Below are 14,533 nucleotides of genomic sequence, written 5' to 3' on the forward strand. Positions count from 1 at the left end.
CCCACACTGGGAGATCAGCCCCCACAGCCCTGCTGGTGTCCAGCTCCCCCAGATCCTCAAGTGAGACTCCCACACACTCCCTTTTCGTCCCTGAGATTCTACAGAGCTGGAGGAGAGAAGAAGGAGAATCCCCCCCCGCCCGATCTGAGCACGTGTGTTGGGGGACACAAGACAGTTCTGGAACAGGTGACACTGGAGCCCATCACCCACACAGCGACATGTCGGGGCCGCTGGAGTGGAGGCGGGTGGGCTGTAGATGGTACCTGCAGCAGCCTCTTCTCTGGGCAGACAAAGCAACTCACAAACCCTCTAAGACCCAGCACATCCCTTTGCTGTCCCACCCATCAGAGTCCCTCTGTCCCGCTGACGTGGGTGCTGTCCCTCTGGCATGTCCAGCCGCTGGCAAAGCCTCTGCCGGCAGTGACCACCCACCAGCCCACCCAGAGCAGCCGACCCGCCTTCCCCGGGGGCAGCCCAGGAACTCCCGGACTGGGATTATTCCTTGCCTCCCTCCAGCTGCTTTTCCCCAGGGCTGGGAGCTGCCCTGGGTGCTTTTTGAGGGAAAAAAGGATCTGTGATGGCACTGGGAGCAGGGCATCATGCCAGCCACCTCCCGGAGTAGCCGGTGGGGATGGAGGGGACAGGCACCGCAGCGGCAGCCGGGGGCTCAGTGAGGTGGCAGCTCTGCTACGACGTGAGGGCCAGGACCTGGTGGATGGTGAGTGAGGGCGGCCGGGCCAGGGGTGCAGGGGCAGCTCTTGGCTGTTTGATTTCGGAGGGGGAAGCTGATCGTGGACAAAAGAGGGACTTGGGGCCAAGGATGGAAAAGTTGTGCCATGGCCCTGGCTGGGACCGAGGCAGGGTGGGAGGGTTGGGGTGGAATCCACTGCCCCATGTGTGCTCTGTGGTTACCTTGCTGTTTCAGGGGTTTGGATTTCTATTGTTTCCACTGATCCCAACCTTGTCCTATAACCCAACCTGTCTGTCCTTGCCCCAGTTCACTCCAGGTGCTTTAGTCACAGGTTTTTGGAAAAATCTTTGCTCCTGGCAAGCAATAGCATCTCCCTGCTTGGCAGTGAAGGTGTCTGCTGGTGCAAGCCCCATCCCATCTCTGCCAGCCCCATCCCATCCCATCCCATCCCATCCCATCCCATCCCATCCCATCCCATCCCATCCCATCCCATCCCATCCCATCCCATCCCATCCCATCCCATCCCATCCCATCCCATTCCTTCAGCTCCTGACCTTGAGATGGCACCAGCAAGGGTGTTTGTCTGCCCATCCCCCAGCACCTGAGCTGGCAGAGCAAGGCAGAGGTTGTAAATTGCCTTAAACTGGATTTAAGACTGCTTTGGACACAACCCCAAACTGGTTTTAGGAAGCAGAGGAACCTCTCACAGCAAAATATTGAGCCAGGGGATACAGTCCCCAAGCTCCCAAGAACCCATCACCCTTTGCAGGGGTCCCCACAGCTCTCCCAGGACAGGATAACTGGGAAGCAGGCAGACTGAGGAGATTACTGCTAGGAAGCACAAGCCACTGCCACCACTACCACTCAGGCTTGCAAGGGAACCCCAAAAATCAGTCAGAGCCAAACCCTGGGGACACTGGGGTGTCCCACTCCTCATGCAGGGATGGTGCCTGGCATCATGCCAGCTCTGCTGTGCCTCAGGCACAGAACATAGGGACAGGAGATCAGATCCTCCCCTGCACGACCCTGCCGTGGGCAGCTGCAGTTTCCAGGGCAAGAGGCTGGGCCAGAATCAAAGGGCGGCATGTGGGGGGCACTGGCAGTGCCCCTTCCCTCGGGAGCACCCACGCTGCCCCAGCATCCCACTGCCCTGCCTGGCGCCAAAGAGAGCCGGGGCTTCAGAGCAAGAAAATCGGGCCTTTGAGGCAGCCCCCGCAGCCCTGCGCTGCAGCCGCTGGCACAGGGAAGCTGGGTCGTGCCAGGACATGGGGGCGGTGGGTGACGCTCAGCCGGCCGGAAGAGGGACTGGCAGGAGCCCAGGGCCTCTGTGGGGTGACCCCAGTGCTGTGTGCCCTGTGGTGCACCCCAAACGCTGGGTCCCAGCCGGGCAGCTGGTGCCGTGGCACTCACAGAGTCTGTGAGGGTCCAGAAGGGTCGCGGGGGGGAGGTGTGTAAGCACAAACAGGAGCTTAAAGCCCAAATCAGACCTGTCCTTTGAGCTCCCTAAGCTCACATTTCCCAACGAGGGGACAAGCCTGATCCACCTTCTATGCCCACAGCCCCAGGAGATGCCGGCAGCCCCCAGGATTGTGTGTCTTCATCCTGGGTGCAGCAGCAACTGGGAAAATGCTGTTTTGCTGAATCAGGCCTGAGTAAAAAAGCTTTCCTTAGAGACACCAGATGTGGGATGCTGCAGCCTCTCCCTGGCTCCCATTTTGTCATTTATGTCTAGGAAAGGCTCAGCTGATCCAGGACTGCTGGTCTAGGTCAGCACACAATCCCAGAACCAATTTTGCCTCACAGGTGCTCACCACTGCACCCACTCTGGCCTGCTGGGAGGCACCTGAGACAGGGGTTTTCTCAGCATTTGGGGTCCCTCATATACGTGTTTTGTTTTACTCCATGGAGAACACAATCAAATTAAGCTTTCTGAAATGGACCCAGTGTCCACGTTTTGCCTCAGTCCCTCCCAGCACACCCAGCTCCCAGCACACATCCATCTACTGGGGAAGAATGTGTGATGGATTGACCAAGGGAGAAAAAAATTAATCAGTCTGAGGTAGCTATGAATTAGGTGGCTAAAAATACCTCTGCGGCATCTCCAGCCGAGACGTCCCTGAGCAAAGACCCAAGGAGCCAGAATTTCTGCTGACACCCCATCCATCACCCCCTCCTCGCTGGGCAGGGCCAGCATCTGCACACGAGTGTTCCGTGGGCTCGCTTGGCTCCGGCGCAGCCGATTTACTGCTGAGCCTCGGTAGCGATGCAGAGGTTGATCCGTCAATGCTGGCGCAGGAGTCCCTGAGTCAGCAGGTATCGAGCGCAGGGTGAGGCCGTCCATCCATCTCAGGGAGCTGGAGAGAGAGGCAGGAAAGCTGCTCCCAGCATCCTGCATAGAATGGCTCCACCGGGGTTCGTAGATCGGGCATTCACGGTTGCTGCAGCAATGAGGTGGCTGGTGCTGCCCGGGGTTGGTGCCACCCATGATCCCTCCATGGCACTGTCCTTTCTAGGGACAAAGAGCACCAGGATAGTCACTGGTGGGTAAAACCAGCATCCTGCGCCCCCCCATCTCAGCTTGTGCCTGGTGAGATGGGGGTGGCTGCAGGCAAGGGTGTGGTGGTACATCCGAGTGCCATTGCAGCAACCTGTGCCACTGACCTCTTCCTGGGCACCGTGGTTCTGCTGGGTTTCTCCCAGTTTCCAGAGGGAATGCTGCTCCCCATCCCCCCAGAGCCAAGGGCCCACCACCGCCTCGGGCTCCAAAGCCATGGGGCCCAGCCCACCGGCACCACCCCAGAGAGCGCACCAAGGTGTCCCCAAGGCACAGGGGGCTTCTCCAGGGCAGACCGAGCCGAGACACTGCCCAGGCAGAGAAGGCCCCGGGCGATGGGCGCCCTGCGGGGACTCGCCCGTGCCTGGGCACTAGATGGCAGCAGAAGAGCGCGCATTGCAATGGGCACCGGCACCGGCACGGGAGGGGAGCGGATATGGGAACGGGCACCGGCACGGGAGGGGCACGGGCGCGGGCACCGGCGCCGGCACCGGCACGGGAAAGGGAACGGGAACGGGCACCGGCACGAGAACGGGAACGGGTACGGGAACGGGCACGGGAACGGATACGGGCACGGGCACCGGCACAGGAGGGGCACGGGCACGGGCACGGGAACGGGTACGGGAACGGGCACCGGCACCGGCACCGGCACCGGCACGGGAACGGGAACGGGAACGGGCACCGGCACCGGCACCGGCAGGGGAACAGGCACGGGAACAAGCACGGGAACGGGCACCGGCACGAGAGGGGCACGGGCACGGGCACGGGCACCGGCACTGACACGGGAATGGGGCACTGCGGGGACAGTCCGGGATGAGCTCGGCGACATCCGGGGTTCCCGCTGGTCATCCCCGGCGCGGGACGGTGTGCCGGGGCCCACTCGGAGCAATTTGGGGCAGCTGAGGAGGGGAGCCGAGGTTTGCAGGCGATGGTGGGCCCGTGGGGTAGGGGGGAGGTACGGGGATGTCTGGGGAGGGGCGGGGGGATATGGGCACCCTGGCCATCTGGCACCCACCCGCTGTGACCTGTGGGACACTGATACCTGCTGCCTTGGGTGCCACACTTTTTGAGGGGGCTCCCTGCACACCCCAAAAACACACTTCTCAGGTGCTGCTCCAAAAGACAGTCAAGAAACCAAACGATTTTGCAGAGACAACCCAGCAGCCAGGAAGAAACTGGAGCTGCGGGAGAAAGGAGCTCTCCTGAGCAGAGGGGGAAAAACCACAGGTGCTTCTACACAGAGGTGTAAGGTGCCCACACACACATCTGCACAGGCACACCATGTGCAGAGGTACATGTGTGTACTGGCCCCCATGCACACAACCACGAAAACACATGTGCATACACACGCTGCTGTGCACACCCCCCCACATGCACACGCAATGGACACAGACACACAGAGCTGCTTGCACACACACCAACCTGCTCTGGCACACCTGGGCACAGGCAGGACCCCGCACACAGCCGTGTGCCCTCTTGTGCACGTTTGCAGAGCTCATACATGCTCACACATCCCTGCAAGCGCTCACACACCCGTGCACACACATGCACAGCCCTTCCCAAGGTTTCTCGTTAAAAAGTACCCGGGTAGGTAAATAGGGGGCAAGGCTGGGGGCCGCTGGCAGGGGCTGGGGCCAGGGCAGTCGTGCTGGGGGGGCTCAGCCCAGCTGCTAATGACCCACGGCTGGTGCCAGCTCTCTAATCCGTGCAGAGGTTCAGGACAAACTGTACCAGCGATTATATAAACTGACTCGCCTCTATTTATTTAATTCCCTTTTATTTATTTATCGCTCAGCCAATTGAAGGCAGGGGAGTGTTGCATCCCCCAGCCCTCTCCCGCCCGGGCCACCTGCCAGCCGGCACTGAGGGCTGCTGTGTCCCCTGGAACCACACGTGTCCCCCCACCACAGAGCTGCCACAGGGTTCTGACACACCGTGTGTCCTCTGCCACAGGGTTGCTATGTCCCCTGGCACTCAGTGTTGCCATAGGGCTGCTGTGGGTCCCACACCCCACGTGTCCCATGTCCCTGCTGTATGTGCATGCGTGTTCCTCGGCATGTGCATGGTGGTGCCCGTGGTGTGTGCTGAGAGGACAGCGATGCACGCGTGTGCACACGTATCTAAGCAGGTGTGCCAGCACACCTACGTGTGCACACACAGCTGCACGCGCACAGGCATGTGCACTTGCCCACGTGGTCACACGTGCACCTCCATCCACATGTGCAAGTGCATCCGTGCACAAACACCCCCATGTTTGCACACCAGCACCACGCAGGCAGCAGCTGCTCTGCCAGCTCCTGTCCCCCGACCCAGGAGGTGACATGAGGACACGAGGCCCCAGCCATGTCAACAGCCTACTGGGGCCCAGACTGAGAACTACGGGGGGCGGAGAGGAGGAGGAAGTCCCGTGGGGAAGGCACAGGATTCTCTCAGGGTCCCCCCTGTTCCCCTGGCATACGGTAGCACACTGAGCCAGTGGGCTGCCACCCTGATCCCCTTCTCCTTTCAAATGGGGGGGCTCAGGAAGCAGCAGAAGGGAGCACTGGGGGGATGCTGGACTGCACCCCACCTCACTCACCCCCTCCCCACAGCATCGCCCAGCCTTGCCCTGCTGTTACATAAAGGCACGATGACAGTAAATCAAGGGGCAAAACGTCTCCCTCGAATTAATAACTGACTTCCTGCGGTTGCAGATTCACCCTCAGTGCTTGTTTGTACCCCCGCTTCCCGCCCCCCCGCTTGGGTTAATGCTCCCAGGCGCCGTTTGCCATTAACCAGCTCCAGCACCATGCAGAGTGAGAGGCTGGGGCCCAGTTATCCCAGTCCAAGCCAGGCAGAGATGTGGTGGGAGCCCTGTCTCCATCCATTCTGGTCCCACTCGGCAGGAGTGGAGGACCTGTGGTTCTGCCACCACTTGCCCAGTGCCCTTGGCCATGGCACCCCATCAGCTCCTGTGCAGGGCCAAGGCTGAGGACACAGGGAATAATGGGACATGACCAAGGCTGCCTGCTGTCCTCACACCGGGTACAAGATCCCTCCACACCCTTCCCACCTTCCTGCAGGCTTTCCAGATGGGATCTGGCAGAGCCTGGTGATGTCCCCACCACCAGCATCACCATCCCCAGATCTGTATCTTTCCCCCAGTAGCCTCCCAGTGCTCCCTGCACTCCCATTTTGTAACTGGGAGCAGGCCCTGCTCGCCAGGAGCTGGGACTGCAGCTGGAGCTGGGGCCAAGCCATTGTGCTGTGCCGCTGACTCGTGCGGGAAGAGCGGGTGCTCCCGGATGAACCCGGCTGGCGCAGCCGTTTCCTGGTGCATTTCTTCTATATTAAAAAAAAAAAACAACCGAAACTAAATTCTTCTTAAACTAGTTAGGGTTGCTAAGAGACAACAATGTGCTTTAAATGGTGCCTTATTGACAAAGCCCAGCTCTTAATAAGCTCTGAAATGAACGGCAAGCAGCTTGGGAAGCCCACACGGCAGGGCCGGACGCTGCGCGCAGTCGCATCCTTCCTCCTGCAAAACAGCCCTAACCCTTCCTGGCAGAAGCAGGGAAGGGCCCTGCTCACCCCGAGCTGGGGCTGGTCCCCGCTGTCACCCCCCATCAGCTCCCCCAGGAGTCCCAGCCACCACTGGGGTACAGCCATGCCCCGCTGGCACCAGCCACATTTCGGAGCTGCCTGCTTGGCGCAGGTACAGTGCCGAGAGCCGCCTCCGCGCCCGTCTGCCAAACACTCAGCAGCCCGGGCACAGCCGGAGATGCTGCTCTCCCTCGGGAGTGGGGGCAGAGCTGGCTGGATCCACGCTGCCCATCCCCAGGCATGGCGGGTGCTGGGTGCCATGGGCCCCGGTGCAGGCACTGAGCCCGCCATCGCTGGACCAGCAAAGTGTGACCTGCAGGGCCAGACTCGGTGTCGGCAGGGTCAGGCTGTGCTCCTTGGCACGGGTGCTGAGCACCAGGGCTGGGCCCAGCTCTGATGCTGGCATGTGCGGGCAGGAGCGGGCAGGCCCCGGTGCCAGGCAGGGCTGGCAGCCAGCTGGCATAGCAGGCAGGCTGCAGGCTCTGCAAGCAGTGGGCACCACCCTGGAGCTGGTGAGAGGCAACAGGGAGACAGGCCGAGCTCAACACTTCTGCCATTCAGTCCCTGTGACGAGCCACCCACAGCATGTCACCATGCTGGGTGTCCCCAGGGGAATGGGTCCTTCCCAAGCAGCTGCTGGGGACCCCAGCATGGGCAACAAGGAATGAGTAGGAGGTGATGAAGGTGACAAGGAGCTGGTTAGGGGACACAGTGAGAAGTTTTGGGATGAGACCAAGGGCACTCAGCACTTCAGTGTCTCGCCCTGCTGTCCCTCCTTTGCCACAGCTCCCAGAGCAGCTCAGCACCCTAATTTTTCCCTGCACAGATGATGTGGGTGCTCCACAGTATCTCCACAGTAGGATGAGCTGGGCCCCAAGCATCTCCATGGCCCCAGCTCCAGGTGTTGGCTCCATGCCCAAAGCAGTGCCAAACCCAGCCTTGGCCCCGCCACAGCCTCAGCCCCTGAGGAAAGGGGATGCTGCAGGTTCCTGGCTGCTCCCAAAACAGTCCCAGAGGAAAAACACGTGCAGGAGCACACGTGTGAGGAAGAGGAGGATTTAGGGGGGTGGATTGCACCCCTTTTGCCCAGGCCCCAGGCACTAGGGCATCTGTCAGCACATGGAGCCTGGGAATGTCGGTGGCTGAGTTGACTTTGGCTGGGGCTTGCTCCCACCTCGCCCAGCCCATGGCGGTGTTTCCAGCGCCAGTCCCCTCGGCCTGGAGGGGATCCGACAGCCTCATTCCCCCCACGTCACTGCCCCTGGCACCCCTGGGCACTGGGAGGGTGACAGACAGAGGCAGAAGGATGGGGGCACCAGCCCACAGCACCTCAGACTCGCCCATCACCCCCTCCCCAGAGGCCTCAGCTCCCCTTTCCCCAGCACCGGGGGCAGGTGGGGGCCAGGGCCGGATCCGTGCCTGCCTTGGCCACGTCCCCAGCTTTTCAGCTTAGTGCTCAAATCAGCTTGTGAGGTGCCGGCTGCTTAGCACCCAAATCCCCAGCCAGGGCTAAAAATAACCCCCAAGGCCCAGCGGGTGGGAGCTGGCACCGCTCAGCACTACCTTGGCACGGTCATGGAGGGGCCCTAGAAATACCACTGGAGTGGGGCAGGGACAGGGACACAGGAGCTGGTCCCATCCCTCACCTGTGTACCTTTGCCTACCACGGATTCAGGGCTCCTGTCCCCAGGGACAAAAGAGGTGTCAGAGGGGAAGGTGACCCAGTATGCCACCAGTCCCTCCCACTGGCACAACTGGGAGTGCTGCCGGGCATAGTGGCCTCACAAGCAGGGCTTTTCCCTGCTGGCAGAGTCTCTGCAGTAATCCAGGAGAAAGTTTGGGGGGATGCTTTAATGTCCAGATGCTCCATCTGTGACATGGGTGCTGTCCTCACACCACCCAACCACCCTTGTCCCTGGCACAGCCCCGGTGCCCAGCCAGCCTGTCATGGGTTTGTGCAGCCTCAGCCCCCAGGGGAGGAATTTGGGAGTGCTGCTGCTGGGACCCCTTGGCTGGAGGAAGCAGGAGGCTGTGTCTCCTCTGCAGCAGTGGCCATCACTGTTGGAGGAGGAAAGCTGACCTCAGAAAGCCTCAAGTTGTGTCGCTGCAGCCAACGAGTGCTCAGCGAGAGTTGTCACCTGCCCTTGCACTGGCCAGGGGCCACTGCCTGCACACCTGGGGGACAGGTAGGAGAACAAAGTGCCCCCGAGTTCCCTTCAGCAGCCCCTGACGGCCTGGGCCGTGTGTGCCTGTCTGCAGCACGCTCGGAACATCGCTGGAGTCGTCACCAGTTTAAAAATAGCATCTCAGCAGAGTGCAACCGCGTTCCCTAAAAGCCATGTGGTTCAAGTTAGAGGATTAATTGGAAATGCTTATTTTGATTTGCAAAGTGATTGGATTTTTCCAGGGCATTTTGAAAGGAAAAAAGTCTGAATTTAATTATCACTATTCCAAAAAGCACCATGGGACTGAGTGTTTGAGGTCGTCTCATGTTTGCTTCACACCCCGCTCCAAAATGCAGACGGGCTGCAGGGACGTGGTGGGACGTGGTGGGACGTGGTGAGGGTGTCCTGCTGTGTCCCACCCCCGCTGTCAGGCCAGTCCCAGCTCCTGGCCATTCCCAGCTCCCAGCCATTCCGGACACGAGGGAATCAGAATGACCAGCGGCTGTCGGGAAGCCCCAGTGTGCGGCACCCAGCAGGATGAGAGCTCAGGGGGAACTGTGTCAGCACAGGCCAGGCCTGGTGTGGGGAGGGTTTTCTTTCACCAAGTTGCTTTGTTTTTACCAAAATGGATTTTTAACAGTAATTGCCTTTTTCTTCTTTCTCAGGGAAAACGTCATTTTCAATTACATTTCTCTGGGTTTCCATTGAAAAATGAAAAGCAAATGCTCTTTCTTGCTGGCAAAACATGGAAAAATGTCTAGGAATATTTTTGTCCAAATGAAAACAGTTTCAGTTCTTTTTTGAGATCTCTTTTTTCCTGAAAAGAAACCACAGTTGCCTTCCCAGTTATTCTAGTCAGACTGGTTTCGAGACAGACTTCCCAGTTCCAAGGTTGGAACTGGGTTTATGGTGCTGCAGGGTTGCTGTGAGGTGCCAGTGCTGCTGTGGCCCCTCCACGGCTGGTGGAAGGATGGGGCAGGAGCAGGGTGACACTTGCACCAGCACCTTGGCAGGTCTGGGATGCACCAGGCTGGAGAGATCCATGCCCTATGCAGAAGGCTGGGGCTGCAGGGTCGTCCCCAGGGTTTTGGGAATGTGACCTGAAACCTACATTTTTGAGACACTTTGGAGCCCAAGGATTGCATTGCACTTCCCACAGCCCTGCTCCCATCTCAGTGTCAGACACAGGTGCAGCACGGTGGTGTATGGGGGGTGTCAGGGCTCGTTGGGGTGTCAGGGGTATCCAGAGGGCAGGGCAGGGCTGGGATTCAGGACTCAGTTTGGCACAAGCTGGACACAGCAGAGCACCCAGGAGGGCCTGCTCACAGCCAAAAACCCCCTGAGTTCAGAAATGGTGCCTCCATTCCTCCAAAATACCCTTTATTTGGAGGCTCTTTCTGCCTTGAAGCTCCTCCTGGCAGGTCTGGGCCTCAGAGCTGGCTGGGATGCAGGGCACACATGGATGCAGGATGCCCCACGACGGAGGCTCCGGCTGCAGGAGCTGTTGGCTCCACACACCCCCAGTCCTGCCAGGCTGGAGGAAGGGGAATACAGAAATCAATGTTCAACATTATCACTGCGCTGAGATTTGGCTGGACTTCCTGGCCCGTGACGCTGCCTTCCCCCTCCTCCCTGCTCTGGGAGCACAGCCAGGATGGCCGGGCAGGTGGGGAGTGCCAGCGCGGGCATTTCGGTGAGAGCCTGAGGGTCCTGCTGGCTCTGTGCTGCCAGGTGCCCTCCTGCACACCTGGGCTGGGCACCTTCCCCACCACCCGCCCTGCTCAGACAGGGATGCTCCTTGAAAAGAGATCCCCCATGTCCAAAATGACATGAGAGACAGAAGCAGCCTGCAAGACCCCTTATCTCTGCCACGGCAATAGCCTTCACCCCAAAAGGCCCCAAAATGTTGATTCTAAAAGATTCAGGATCCAGCAGGAAAATCATCCCCTGTGGGTCTGATTTGCCCCTGCAAGGAGCTGTGCCTCAGTTTCCCCACAGAGGGATGTGGTGCTTCTCCTGCACCTCCACAAGAATGGGACAGCAGGAGAGATTCAGACCCTGGGAGGAGGAATGGGGACCACAGATCCCCTTCTTCACCCCAAAACAGCAGAAAGGTTGGGCTGAGCCCCAAGGCAGCATTTGGGTGCAGCAGCTGGGAAGCTTCAGCCCCAATCCTAGAGGAGAAGGAACAGTCCCAATCTGGCAGCCAGCAGAGGATGTTTGCTCCTCTGTCACGTGCCTCCACCACATATTTAGACACTGGAGCAAGCCAGCCCCGTTGACAAACATGGTGCCACTTGGGTAAACACAGCCCCTCAGAGGCGATGCACCCGGGGCCACGGCAGGGAGAGACCTAAGAAACAGGAAAAAAAGCAGTAAATAAGGAAAAAAAAAACAAAAAGGAAAAAAAAGCTGGAGGAATAAAATGGGTTAAAGGTGGAAAAAAAAAAAGAGGGGGGAAAGGAAAAAAAAAGAAAACAAAAGGCAAGAAAAGAAAAATGAAAGACAAAAAAGCAAAATGAACGGCCAAAGAAAGAAAAAATAAAGGCCAAAAAAAAAAAAGAAAAAGAAAAAGAAAAAAAGGCAAAATAAAAGGCAAAAAGAGCCAAGCAATTGTCTTTAAAAAAATATTTTCCTCCCGGCTCGCTGCAGAGCGGCTGGGCGAAACGCCGGGAGCCAAACGCCCTGTTTTCCTTGCTTCCTATTAAAAAAAAAAAAAAAAAAAAAAAGGGAAAAAAAAAAGGGAGAAAAAAAAAAAAGGAAAAAAAAAAAAGCACCACCCAGCAGCCCAAAGCAGGGATACAAAGTCCACTTGTGGCCCTGCGCTGCACCCTCGGCCCGGGCGGCAGCTGGGTGCTGGCGCAGAGCGCCTGGCACACAATGGGGGCTGTTGTTGCCGGAGCGGGAGCTGGCGGCGTTTCAGGGCTGGGGCAGAGCATGTGCCCGTGGCCAAGAGCTGGCGAGGCTGGTGTTAACTCTCCAGGCCCTGCTCCGAGTGCCCCGAGTGCAAAACAGGCAGGGAACAAATCCAAACCCACCAAATCCCCTTGCCGTGGCACAGGCGGGGTGGGGAAACTGTGGTGTTTGTCCCCACACAGTTCGGTAATGCCCCCAGCCCTGGCCCTGCAATAATTTGGGGTTTGTGAGTCAAGCCTGGGCCAGGACCACAGAACAGCTCCTGTGCCCCCTCCCCAGGGCTGTCCAAGGCCCCTCACTCTGCAGAGGGTTCTGGCCCTGGCACTGACCCCATGGGGTCTCACAGCACCCACTGCCCACTGGGCACCTGCCCCGGTCAATGCCTGGCCTTGGGGCACTGTCACAGCCAGCAACACACCCCCGAGTGCCACCACAACCCCAGGAAGCCTCGGGCAGGTTACAGCATCCCTTGGTGCCTGCTCCACGGGCCCAAACTGGAGAATGCCAGGACACCACAGGGCAGGTGCCGCGCCAACTCTGGGGGTCCCCTGCCACCACCCTGGGGTGCTGCAGAGGGCTGACCCTATAAACCCCATGTTCAAGCAGAACATCCCATCATCTCCTGGTGCAGCTCCATGCCCTGTGCTAAACACTTGGGCCACATCCCCCCAAGGCCCTTGAGCTGCAGTAGCGGCTGCCGCCCCCCCACCAGTGCCTCACGCAGCCCCCCCAATCACAAACCCCACTTTCCCTCCCTGCTCTGCCGAGCTGCCTGGTCCCGCTAATAAAAAAAAAAAATAATAAGGACATGGAAAATTCTATAATATCCCTTTCCAGCTTCTTGGATTTGGCTTTCGTTAATTTGAAGCAGACCCCGGGGAGGGGCAGAAGGGGGGAATCAAATCAAACCAGAATCACGGCACGGAAAGCCAGTTTTCACAAAAAAAGACCCAAGCCAGCAACCCCAACATTTGAATGCAGCAGGAAAGGGAGAAAAAGTTTAATATGTGCTTAAAAACAAACGAGCAGTGGTATCATTTTTAATTAGGAGCCTATTTTCAAAGCCCTTATTACTTACAGTACACTCAGCATCCGAGTAATTTTCCTCTCTCGTAAAATCGTGTCAGGGAAGGGGGAAAGGGAGGGAAAATGAGGGAAAGCAGGGAGGGACAGCAAGGAGGGAAGGCGAGGAGGGAAGGCGAGTAGGGAAAGCGAGGAGGGAAGGCGAGGAGGGAAGGCGAGGAGGGAAAGCGAGCCCTTTGTGCAGCCGAGAGCTCAGTGAGGCGAACGTCCACGCCAATTTGTCTGCAGTAATTAGTTTAGCTGCAGACAGAGGCTGGCAACGGAGTCTGAGAGTTGCCAAATTCTTCCCAGGAAAGGGACCCTTCACCTAATATCACTTTTGGGTATTCCCCCCATTTGTGTCGCTCTGGGACGCATTGCTGTGTGCCGGCACAATTGGAAGCTCCTTCTGGAAAACTAATATAATAATTCTTTGCCATTCCGCTCAAACTTTCTTCTTGCAAATTCCAGCCCAGTTTTCTCCTCTGGCAAACAAAATCCTCAGAGAAACCATTTCCTACCACAGCAAAGGCCTTATCTAAGGGCTGCTGGAGGGTCCGAGGCCAGAGCTGCACTCCAGGGCTGCACTGGGAGTGAGAACCCCACACCTGGCCCTGGTGTTGAACTGGTACAAGTGGGCAATGGTGGTTCTGCGTGGCTGCTGCCAGGGTGTTTGCCCCGGCATTGCCCTGGAGTGCTGGGCCCAGCACACACCGTGGGGCGGGGGCCGAGCCGGAGGTGTTGGATCCGGCGGCGGAGCAGGTACCTCGTTACCTCCCTGCGCTTCTGTTTGCTTTGGCAACTGATTAAAATTCCCCCAGGATTCCTTCCCACTTCTGTTGGGGCTCTGAAACACCACCGGCCGCTTTAGCCTTGCCCAGCCCAGCTCCTGGGGACTGAATCCCGCAGGGGACAGGGTGCCAGCTGGGTCCCCAAAACACTCACCGTGCTCGCCGCACCCACTGCTCACCACTTTCACTTTCCGCTCCCCAAAGCTTCCCTGCTCCTCCGCCCTCCCCTCCAGCAAAGCTGTATTTGGGGGGTGTTTGTCCTCGCCTGACCCCTGGGTGCTGCTCCCCTTGGCACACAAACATTTTGGGGGCCCCCCTGGCACTGGGGCGGTGCCGGGCTCAGTGTGGTGGTGCAGAGCCACATCCCTGAGCCGAGGATGTCACTGCAGTCATGCCACTGAGGTGCTCCTGCTCCCAAAACTGAGCTGCAGGGGCCGAGGGGCTGCCATGGCAGTGTGACCCTGACATGGGGACAATGGCAGGACCCCCCAGTGCCAGCTATGCCGGCAGGGAGGAGACAAAAAACAAACTGGGATTCACTCACTCCAAACAAAGAGTCAGGGCCATATTCCTCCCCATTCCTCCCATTCCAGAAATTTCCCCAAATTCCCCAACATCAACACGACAAACCAGCCCTGGGAGAGTAGCCAGATTTGATTTATGTCTTTCTGCGGACACAAAAAAAAAAAAACAAACCCCAAAAAACCCCAAAAATACCCACCAAAAAAAAAACCCAAAAAAACCAAAAAAAAACCAAAAAAAAAAAAAAAAA

This window comes from Catharus ustulatus, chromosome 29 (genome assembly GCF_009819885.2).
Source record: "Catharus ustulatus isolate bCatUst1 chromosome 29, bCatUst1.pri.v2, whole genome shotgun sequence".
Lineage (NCBI taxonomy): Eukaryota > Metazoa > Chordata > Aves > Passeriformes > Turdidae > Catharus > Catharus ustulatus.